Source organism: Mauremys mutica, unplaced genomic scaffold, assembly GCF_020497125.1.
Source record: "Mauremys mutica isolate MM-2020 ecotype Southern unplaced genomic scaffold, ASM2049712v1 Super-Scaffold_100198, whole genome shotgun sequence".
In the NCBI taxonomy this organism is placed as follows: Eukaryota; Metazoa; Chordata; order Testudines; family Geoemydidae; genus Mauremys; species Mauremys mutica.
In genome coordinates this window covers 754,785-765,496 of record NW_025423285.1, presented here as the reverse complement: position 1 = coordinate 765,496, position 10,712 = coordinate 754,785, and the positions used below count along the sequence as shown (strand labels likewise).

At 53.5% G+C, this 10,712-nt stretch overlaps 2 non-coding genes across 2 annotated transcripts; one reads left to right on the top strand and one right to left on the bottom strand.

The window, feature by feature from the left end:
* Window positions 1-5,536: 5,536 nt before the first annotated feature.
* TRNAI-UAU lies at window positions 5,537-5,630 on the bottom strand. The gene is made up of 2 exons: window positions 5,593-5,630; window positions 5,537-5,572 (listed from the first exon to the last, which is right to left on the bottom strand). It is a non-coding gene; the product is annotated as a tRNA-Ile (tRNA).
* A 1,105-nt stretch (window positions 5,631-6,735) lies between these two features.
* TRNAV-UAC lies at window positions 6,736-6,829 on the top strand. The gene is made up of 2 exons: window positions 6,736-6,773; window positions 6,794-6,829. It is a non-coding gene; the product is annotated as a tRNA-Val (tRNA).
* The last annotated feature ends 3,883 nt before the right edge of the window (window positions 6,830-10,712 follow it).

Genomic DNA, 10,712 nt, shown 5'->3' with positions numbered 1-10,712 from the left:
GACTGACGGGGAGTCGGGGGCAGTGCTCTGGGCTCTGCCTGACCCCTCCTGACACAGGCGGCTGGTGGAGAGCAGAGCCTGGGAGATCTGTGGAATCTGCCCTGCTCTCTGTAAAGCAAGGGGACCTTGGTGTCTTCTGAGCTGCGACTGTATTTTCTGCAGGGCAAAATGATTGGCAGAAGCCATTTGCTTAAAGGAAATTAGTGCTGTAGCTGAGGTTTAAACTCACAAGTTCAGCATGACTCCACTCAGCACTGCTCTGTAAGTACTGGGCACTAACCCATTGCACCACTAGACCCTGTTTCTAGGGGCTTGTCTCCATGTTTCATGGATGGATGGATTAGCGGAGGGGTGGGGGTTGCATTAGCTAAAACAAATCCATATTAAAGGCTGCAGGATGGCAGCAGCAGAGGTGGGGAGCCTCCTTCCATGTGATAGAGCTGGTTCCCCCTTCCATTGCTGAGGGGAAGGTTGGTGCTTTGAGCCCACCCGGTGCTGGAACGTCCCATGGGTGAGATTAACGGGACTCTTGGGAAGGGAGGGGAAGTCTTTTCTATCCCTGCCTAGCTCCATTGGTCTCCTGTGGCCCTTTCGGCTCTCTGCTCCCCTGTTGGGGAGATGCAGAGACAAGCCCCCATCTGGGTGAGTCACCGAGAGGCTGTGTCCCATGGCGTGTGTGGGGGAGAGGGGTAGGGATGGGATGGGGCTCAAGGGGAGAAGGTTGTGTGTGACAGTGTGGGGGGGAGGGGGAGGGTGTGTTCCTTAGGATAGAAATGATGGAAAACACAGGGGCAGTGACAGTGAAGCCCCGTGTCTGAGTGTTATGACCCTGTGTGGTGCTGCCGTTCACCTTCGCCTCCTATGGGCTCAGCTTTCATTGAATCCAGCATTTTTTCACCTGTCCTCACCACAGAGGTGTCCCACATGCCTCTGCTACCGAGTGTCCCTCTTAGAGACGCCGAGGACTGGAACTGATTTCAGCTGCTGGACAGCTCTGCTAGGTCTTTATTCATTTGCACAGGAAAATGCTGAGTGTTTAAATTCATTTCAAGCCCCCTGCCCCCATTCAGCGAACTCCTAAACATACTGGAGATGAGTCTGGAAATCGATTTTCATTTGAAAAAGTTTTTAAAGGGAATCACTTGGATTGGAACTACAAACCTATTATCCTAAAAGGATCATATCAACCCACTGAAACCTACACTCACATCAGTGAGTGCCCTGGATAGCCCAGAGCAGGAACAGTTTTTAACCTGGGGGTTAGTAAACTTTCTCTCTTCTATACAAACACCACAGCTTACAAACTCCCCACCCCCGCTCTGTGTCACCAGAGCACAACAACAACTCTCCTTGGGGCACACACAGCTCCCCAGCTCCCTGCCCGTCAGTCTCTCCAGCATTGCTCCAATCCCTTAAAGCAGGGTCTCAACCTCAATTTACCTTAGGGCCAGTGCCAGTCCTCCAGTCCTCCCAGTGGGCCAATAATGTCCACTCATACTGCCCAGAACCCGCCCCCAAAACTCCACCCTCCACCTGCCTAAGGCTCTGGGAGGGAGTTTGTATAGGGGGAGGAGGTCTAGGGTGCAGGCCCTGGGCTGGGGATTGGGGTGCAGGCTCTGGGGGGAGTTTGGGTGCAGAAGGGGTGAGAGGCTGGTCTCTGGAAGGGAGTTTGGGTCGGGGGAGGAGGTCTGGGGTGCAGGCCCTGGGCTGGGGTTTGGGGTGCAGGAGGGGTGCAGGCTCTGGGGGGAGTTTGGGTGCAGGAGGGGTGAGAGGCTGGTCTCTGGGAGGGAGTTTGGGTGGGGGAGGGGTTCTGGGGGGCAGGCTCTGGGATGGAGTTTGCAGCACCATAACATGGGCCAGGCGAGTGAGGCACTTGCCTCGGGTGCGCAAAGTGGAGGGGCGCAGCTCTACCCCGATCAGCGGCGCTTCATCAGCAGCTCTATTGCTGCCACTTCTTCGGCAGCAATTTGGCAGTGGGTCCTTCTCTCCGAGAGGGACTCAGGGACCCGCTGCCGAATTGCCACCGAAGGATGAATGAAGCAGCGGCGGCAATTGGGCGGCAGGTCCTTCCCTCCAACAGGGACTCAGGGACCTGCCGCCAAAGAGCCTGGAGCCAGCCCTTGCCTCAGGCACAAAAATTCCTTGTTATGTCTCTGGGAGTTTGGGTGCTGGGTGCAGGCTCTGGGCTGGGGCAGGGGGTGGGGGAACAGGAGGATGGGTGGGGGTGCAGGCTCTGGGCGGGAGATTGGGGCAGGTGGGAGGGGGTGTGTGGAGGGAGAGGGCACAGGCTGTGGGAGGGAGTTGGGGGCAGGCGTGTGTGGAGGGGGGTGCAGGCTCTGGGAGGGAGTCAGGAGTGTGGCGCTTACCTGGGGCTCCAAGGCGGGGCGGGCTGGGGGGGCCTCCGTGTGCTGCTGCCCCCAGGCATCACCCCCACAGCGTCCCATTGGCCACAGGGGTGATCAGGCAGAGGCAGCGTGCGGAGGCACAGACCCACCCTGCCCTGCCATGGGGAGGGGCCGGCAGCCACTGGAGCAAGCAGGCAGATGCTGCTCAGCTCCACTGCACTGCTGGGGTCCCTGGGGGGAACGCCTGGGGGCGGCAGGTGGGGCCAAGGGAGTGACCTGGTCCCAAAACTGCTGGAGCCCCACGGGTGAGACCTGGGAACCAGGACTGCCAGCCAGACAAACACCTTTAAGAGGAGGCGTCCCTCTCCCTGTCAAAAACTGATCTTCCTCCTTCAGTTCAGTGACAGCCTGAATTGTTCCTTATCCCGGCAGAGCCAGAGGACTGAAACAGCAACATCAAACCCCTGTGTAGCTCGCAGGAATGGACATAAACACTCCCTGGTATCTGAGGAGATGTTCAGCTTTGCCCTTGGTCAACTACAAGGCTAAAGGGAAAGGAGGTGGCGCCAGATATAAAGAGTGAAACACGACACATCATAGTTATGCCCACGGTGGCTGCAAAATCTTTTTTTGTACTTCTTCCTATCAGCAGTGTATTGTTTTCTCTGGAGTCTAGACCTTGACCAAGAAATTTGTACTTTGCTAAAATAATCGACTGCCCCTGGTGAAGACAATGGACTTGACACCCACTGGGGTGTCCCTACACAGGTACAAGTACTAACAAACAGTGGCTGCCTTTTAGCCTTAGATTTTAATCAGGGCAATAAATTGAAACAACCCCCTGTTAAATCATTTCTCAGCCCGAGTCCTTCACCCACATTCCCTAGAGCATTGGGCCACCATGTGGACGTTTAATTTCCGACCTCAGTTTCACACAAAGACAAAATTTGCTTTGCACAGATCCATGAAAAGCAAAATCTTCCTGTGTCTCTGGTCTGAGCCAGGGCATTCGATTCCAGTGAACCCTTCTCTCCTGCAATGGCGACGGTCAGACAGAGGGGGACGTGGCACCTCCATCCCTGCCAGGGAGGTATTGGCTCGGCTCTTTCTTTCTGCTGCTGTTGTTAGTCCATGAAACATCAAGGGTGTAATGCAAGGCTGAGTTCATGCACCAGCCCCCTGAAAAAATTTCAGTGCCCCAGAGAAATCCTGCCGCCTGCTATTGGAATGATGTGCTGGAGATTTGACTAGGAAAGGGACTGTCTGAATTGTCAGAGTGGGGAATGAACAACAATCTACAGCAATGTCATTCACACAGACACACTCTCATCCTGCTCCAGCTGGAAGGGAAATGGGCAGGAATTCTCGCTGTTCAGCCCAGGACACACTTACACTGATGCGCAGTCATGAGTGTGCTGGGGAAGCTGGTCTGAGCAATTTGAAGTGACAATTCAGTGAGAACAGAATCATCATGTAGTGAAACAACTGTGTATTGAGTAGTTGTGGCCAAGTGGTTAAGGCAACGGACTAGAAATCCATTGGGGTCTGTCCGCGCAGGTTCAAATCCTGCTAGCTACGCAAGCACTGCGCTGTTGTTATTATTACTGTGGTCTTAGTGCCTGAGCATCCACAGTGCAAACTGGAGCCAGATCTACTTTCACTCTGTCTACACTTAAAACGCTGCTGTGGCACTGCTATAGCACTTTGGAGTAGACAGTGACTGGAGGGGTTTTCCCATCTCTGTAATAGCTATATGGACAGAACAATTCTTCCTTTTCTTTAGCACTAACTAACCCGGGCTTAGGTCACCTTAACTCTATGGGTTTGCGGGGGGGGGGGGGGTGGTTCACACCCTGAGAGATGTCACTCTGCCAGTTCAGTGCCCAGCGTACACCAGCCCTTAGATCCCTCTTGGTATTTCAATGCAGGTACTGACCTGTGAGAGGAAAACATCAGCTCACAAACACAGAGACTGAATTCCCCACATTCAATCTCTCTGCACTTTCCAGAAAATCACGAAATTCAATTCATTCTTGCTAGGCCAGAGAAAAAATAAGTGACACCAAGTTTTTGGCTTGGTTAAATAAAATTAAGTGTTTAATTAATATGGTAAAAATCTGCACTGATTCCTCTAACTAACACCACAGCGTGAAATAGGAACAGAGACAAAGCTTGTCAGTGATGACTAATTTCACAAATGATCTTCCCATTATTAATTTCCACGCCGCCCCCATTGGAGGTCTGGGCATCTCCAGTGTCACTGCTCTGCATTCACCTTCCCCTTAGAATTGTTCTCGGACATTCCCAAATTTGGAAAATTGTGCAGGTCAGAATGTGAATAGTGACCCCGTCTCCTTCCTGCACCTGCTCCACAGCAGCTTCTCCACCTGCAGAGTCACCCCAGCACTGCAGTGCAGCCGCCCAGGGTTCAGCAGGGGCCCCTGGCAAGGACAGTGGGTGCAGCTAACAGCCCGGTGTGCCTGGCCCTGAGGCAGCTGTAAAAAGGCAGCCCCCCCCCCACAAGTACAGAGACTGAATTCCCCAACTATAACATCATGACCCCCTGTAGAAAGCCACACGTGTCAGTTGTATTTTCACAGGGAGATGCAAAAATCAAGTGACACCAATTTTTAAGTTGAGTAAAAAAAGTTGAGGAGATAGTTATTAACCTCACAAAAATACACTAACGATCCCTCAACATAACACCTGAAGGTGAAATATGAACAGAGACAAACCTTGTCAGCAAAGGCTCATTTCCCAAACGATCCTCAAAATGTTACTAATTCCCACCCCTCCTCCACAGGAGCTCTGTGCAGTGTAACTGTTCTGCAGGCAGCTTCCCATTCAATGCTGTTGTGGGACATTCCCAGGCCTGGAAATGTACCAACGACAGAATTTGAAGAGCAAACCTGGCTCCCCGCACCAGGCGGGATTTGAGTGTTTTGTCCCTGTCATTTAGTCTTTGTCAATAGTACAGACGCCAGGGGCAGGACTCCAGGCTCTGCTTGAGGGATCCTGGCACAGGGGCTGCGGGGAAGAGAGGATGGTAGATTCTGACCTGCGCTCTGGAGAGGAGGTAATAAGTGAAGGGGGCATTTCTGACTCTGCCCCTCCTCAGTGTCCCTGGGCTGGAATTCTACATTCCACAGGGCCAAATGAGGGGGTGATGCCACTTGGCTAATGAAAACCAGTGCTCCAGGTGAGGCTTGAACTCACAACCTCAGCATAGCTCCTCTCAGCACTGCCCTATAAGTACTGTGCGCTAACCAATTGCGCCACTGGAGCACCTGTTAATTGCTGTTCTCCCAGTTCCCTAGGCTGATAAAGGCGAGGAGTGACCCCAAAACAGTCTCTGTGGAGCTTGAGAGCAGGTAGCGACAAGTGTTGTACTCAATGGGGTGGATTCTTCTTAAGGGTTCCAGGCCCCATTTCACCCTTTTGTTCTTCCCTGTGTAATAACAGAGCTGGTTAAGACTCAATGGAGAGTCTTGCTGCAGACCAACAGATCTGAAATCACTGAGAACCAGCTCTAAGCATTAGTCCTGCTTTGGGACAGTGTCTCTCATGCAAGAAACTGCCCAGTCTGCGCTAGCAGTGAGGCTCCCTCACTAACAGCTGAAATCAGGGAGAGCTGTGTGAAGTGCAGGGCCCCAGGGGCGCCTGAACAGGGGGGAACAACACCCCAGGGCTTTTAAAAATGGGAGGGCTCTGCCTTGCCACTTTGTAATGACCGTAAGGGCGAGTGAGGGTGGGGAGGGGGCGGAGAGCAGCGAGCGGGAGGAGGGGTCTTGGGGGAAGAGGCAGCGTAGGAGCGGGGCCTTGGGGATAAGGGGTGGGGCAGGGGCGTGGCCTCGAGTGGAAGGGGTGGGGCTACTGTTTGGGCTCTAGTGGCTGCTACTTTTAGGCAGGGCAAGTGCGGGGGGCAAGTGGGGCAATTTGCCCCACAAGCCCTGGCCAAGAATCCCTTCCCTGGCTAGAGGCGCCTTTTTAATTTTTACTCACCCGGCAGCGGTCCGGGTCTTCGGCAACACTTCAGCGGCGGGTCCTTCAGTTCTGCCGAAGACGCGGAGCGAGTGAAGGACCCGCTGCCACTGAAGACTCGGATGCCATCCAGTGAGTACAAGCGCCACAGCGGGTGGCACCTTTTTTATGTCTGCTCCCCCGCTTTGCTGCAGGCCCTCGAATCCTCTGGGCGGCCCTGCTTTTAGGGAGCCTGCCCCGCTCCTGGTGGGACCACAAGGTGTCAAATGGTGCCTGGAACCATTAAGAAGGATCCACCCCACCGAGTACAACACTTGTCGCTACCGGCTCTCACCTCCACTGAGAATGTTTTGGGGTCACTCCTTGCCTGTATCAGCCTAGGGGGGTCTCAGAATTGTAATTAACAGGTGCTCTAGTGGTGCAATTGGTTAGCGTGCAGTACTTACAGGGCAGTGCTGAGAGGAGCTATGCTGGGGTTGTGAGTTCAAACCTCACCTGGAGCACTGGTTTTCATTGACCACATGGCATCACCCCCTTATTTGGCCCTGTGGAATGTAGAATTCTAGCCCTGGGGACCCTGAGGCAGGGGAATAGTCAAAAACACCCCCTTCAATTATTACCTCCTCTCCAGAGCACAGGTCAGAACCTGCAATCCTTTCTGCCCCCCTCCCTCCTGCAGCCCCTGTGCCAGGATCCCTCAAGCAGAGCCTGGAGTCCTGCCCCTGGCGTCTGTACTATTGACAAACTCTAAGTGACAGGGACAAAACACTCAAATCCCGCCTGGTGCGGGGAGCCAGGTTTCCTCTTCAAATTCTGTCGTAGGTACATTTCCAGGCCTGGGAATGTCCCACAACAGTATTTAATGGGAAGCTGCCTGAAGAACAGTTACACTGCACAGAGCTCCTGTGGAGGAGGGGTGGGAATTAGTAACATTTTGAGGATCGTTTGGGAAATGAGCCTTTGCTGACAAGGTTTGTCTCTGTCCATATTTCACCTTCAGGTGTTATGTTGAGGGATCTTTAGTATATTTTTGTGAGGTTAATAACTATCTCCTCAACTTTATTTACTCAACTTGAAAATTGGTGTCACTTGATTTTTGCATCTCCCTGTGAAAATACAACTGACACGTGTGGCTTTCTACAGGGGGCCATGATGTTAAAGTTGGGGAATTCAGTCTCTGTACTTCTGGGGGGGGGGGGCGGGTGTTGCTTTTTTAACAGCTGCCTCACGGCCAGGCACACTGGGCTGTTAGCTGCACCCACTGTCCTTGCCAGGGCCCCTGCTGAACCCTGGGCGGCTGCACTGCCGTGCTGGGGTGACTCTGCAGGTGGAGAAGCTGCTGTGGAGCCATGTAGAGCAGGTGCAGGAAGGAGACGAGGTCACTATTCACATTCTGAACTGCATAGTTTTCACTCCCAGCCCTACCGGTGCCCCTCAGTCCCAACCCGCAGCCCCCTGGGCTCCCCGCTGAGCTCCCCAGTCACTGAGCAGCTGGTGCTCCTCACTCCCGACCTGCAGCCCCTGCTATCCCAGCCCTGACTTCCAGACTCACAGGTCTGCTGGTGCCCCTCACTCCCGACCCGCAGCCCCCTGGGTTCCCCCCAGCTATAGCGGTGCCCCTCACTCCTGACCCGCAGCCCCCTTGGCTCCCCACTTTGCTCCCCAGTCACTGCGTGGCTGGTGCCTCTCACTCCCAACCTGCAGCCCCCTGGGCTTCCCTCAGATCTACCGGTGCCCCTCACTCCCGACCCGCAGCCCCTGCTATCCCAGTCCTGACCTCCAGACTCACAGCTCTGCTGGTGCCCCTCACTCCCTACTTGCAGCCCCCTGGGCTCCCGCTGAGCTCCCCAGTCACTGCACTGCTGGTGACCCTCACGCCCGACCCGCTACACCTGCTATCCCAGTCCTGACCTCCAGATTCACAGCTCTGCTGGTGCCCCTCACTCCCGACCTGCAGCCCCTGCTATCACAGTCCTGACCTCCAGACTCACAGCTCTGCTGGTGCCCCTCACTCCCGACCCGCAGCCCCTCGGCTTCCCCCAGCCCTACCGGTGCCCCTCACTCCCGACTCGCAGGCCCCTGGGCTCCCTCCAGCTCTGACGGTGCCCCTCACTCCTGACCCGCAGCCCTTGCTATCCCAGTCCTGACCTCCAGACTCACAGCTGATTGCTTTGAGAGACTGGTAGTGAGTTGGGTGTGGTGGCTAGAGAACAGACAAAGTGGTTACTGGTTTATGATTTTCTGTTTGCTCCTTTCGGGTAAGGGAAATAGGGAAAGAAAAATAAGCAAACTAATGAAGAGTGAAGAGCAGAAGAAGCTGGAACTGCACAGGTTGCAAGTTGCTGCCCAGAAAGGCTGAACACTGGGCGCTGGGAAAGTCTCTGTTAACTAAGAAGCCCCCTGAGCTGAGTGCATCCCAGTTTCAGTGAACTGCAGAGGGGGTGTCTCAGCACAAGAAAGGAGGAAAATGACTACCAGAGAGGCAGCTACTTAACTAGAGCTGGCCAGACTGGAAGCAGAAGAGAAGGCAAAGGACCGGGAGTTTCAATTGAAGCTCAAAGAAGCAGAGGCACCTGTGCACAGAAGGGCTATGGAAGCAGAGGCAGCCAGGGAGGGAGCTGCTCACACAAGAGCCCTGGAGTTAAGAGACAGAGAAATAGAGGCCCAAACTGAGGCCCAGAAGCATGGACTGGCTGTTATGGAGTGGAAGAGACAAAACCTTCCAGCAGCTGGCTCCACTTCCCCAAAAATCCACAAATGGGAGTGACTATGTCCACAGTATGATGAATCCAGTGATATTGCTGAATATTTCATCACCTTTGAGAGACTCTGCACCTCTGTGAAATCCCTGGTGATCAAAAAATGGTCATATTGGTAGCCAAATTGACTGGAAGAGCTATGGACATATTGAATGAGATGCCTATTGATGATGCTACAAACTATGGTAAATGTAAGGAACTAGTTTTAAAACAGTTTCAGATTACACCTGAAACCTACAGGGTTAAATTCAGGAGTCTTAAGAGGGGATCTGGATTCAGTAATGTGGCTTATGTAAATGAAATGAGAGATTTGTTAGATACGTGGGTGAGGGGAAAAGACATGACAAGCTTTGAAGGAATGTGTGATTTGGGCCAAGGGCAGGCATGGTTGCAGTGCACCCTTCCTTGCCAACACCTCAAACACATGCCTGAATTTAAAACCTTCTCCAAAGAGGCAGAACAATCTGCATCAGAGCACTTACGAGGGTACACAAAGGAATTGGGAAATGTAATAGACACTAAACAAGCTAAATTGTGTGAACAAAACCTGTCCGCCGTAGATTTGCTGTTAATCTGGGGGTCTTTTGCTACGTCATCAAGCCCAAGGAGTTAATACTAGTGGTAAACGCTTTAAAGATGTGGGACATACCTGTTTTGTGGGGAAAAAAAAACTTTTATACATGCTAGGGATGGTGACAAGACAGTCCCACAAGAATTGTTTCTTTTCATCTCATACCTGTAAACAGGCTGGAAGCTTGGCACAGCAGCAAAAGCATAACAGGCCTACGCTGCTGTGTGGGAGGGGAAACTGAGGCACACTGCCTTATGCCATTGGTGGCTAAATGCCAAGACACCTACACGTTAACAGATATTGCTGTCTGCACTCTGTTAGCAATACCACACCCCAACATGTTTTCAGGCAGCCGGGGACCAGGAACCCTATACCTTGCTAGACCACCCATGTAGGATATCATACATTTAAAGGTATTGAAAGGGGGTGTGACCAGAGACAAGCAGGGATTTTAGGTGTACCGCCTCTACCATGGACAGTGTCCAAGCCTCTGGCAGTAAGTTCAGGAGGAGGGTGTGACATTGCGCACACACCCCCACCCAGGCCCGCCCTTCAGCATTCCTGGGGAAAGACCAACATGGCCAACATGACTTTGGGCCAGTAGGTCAACCAAGGGGGCTGTCTTCTGGGTTTACTCGGCGTTCTGCAGCTGGGCTGCAGCCAGGCACAGGAGGCCGCCCTCTTGGTTGACCTACTGGCCCAAAGTCACTTTGGCGGGGTTGGTCTTTCCCTAGGAATGCTGAGGCACAGGCCTGAGGGAGGGAGACTCAATCCTCCTCCCTATTGGTCAGGGCGGAAGAGGCGGCTGTAAGAGCGGCCAGGTTCCTGAGCTGGGCCTGCCAGCGTTTGGGGAGGGAGGAGCTGACTGGGGCAAGGTGCTGGCAAAATGCCTCAGGGCGCTGGCGGGAGGAGCAGGCCAGGGCTAGGGCTGGGAAGAGAGAGAGAGAGACCAGCAGGTTTCCTCTATTGTTTCCTGCTCTTTTTCTTCCATAGTTTCTCCTCTGCATGAACTGACTTACTCTCTCTGTGAGCCTGGCTAGCTCAGTTGGCAGCACA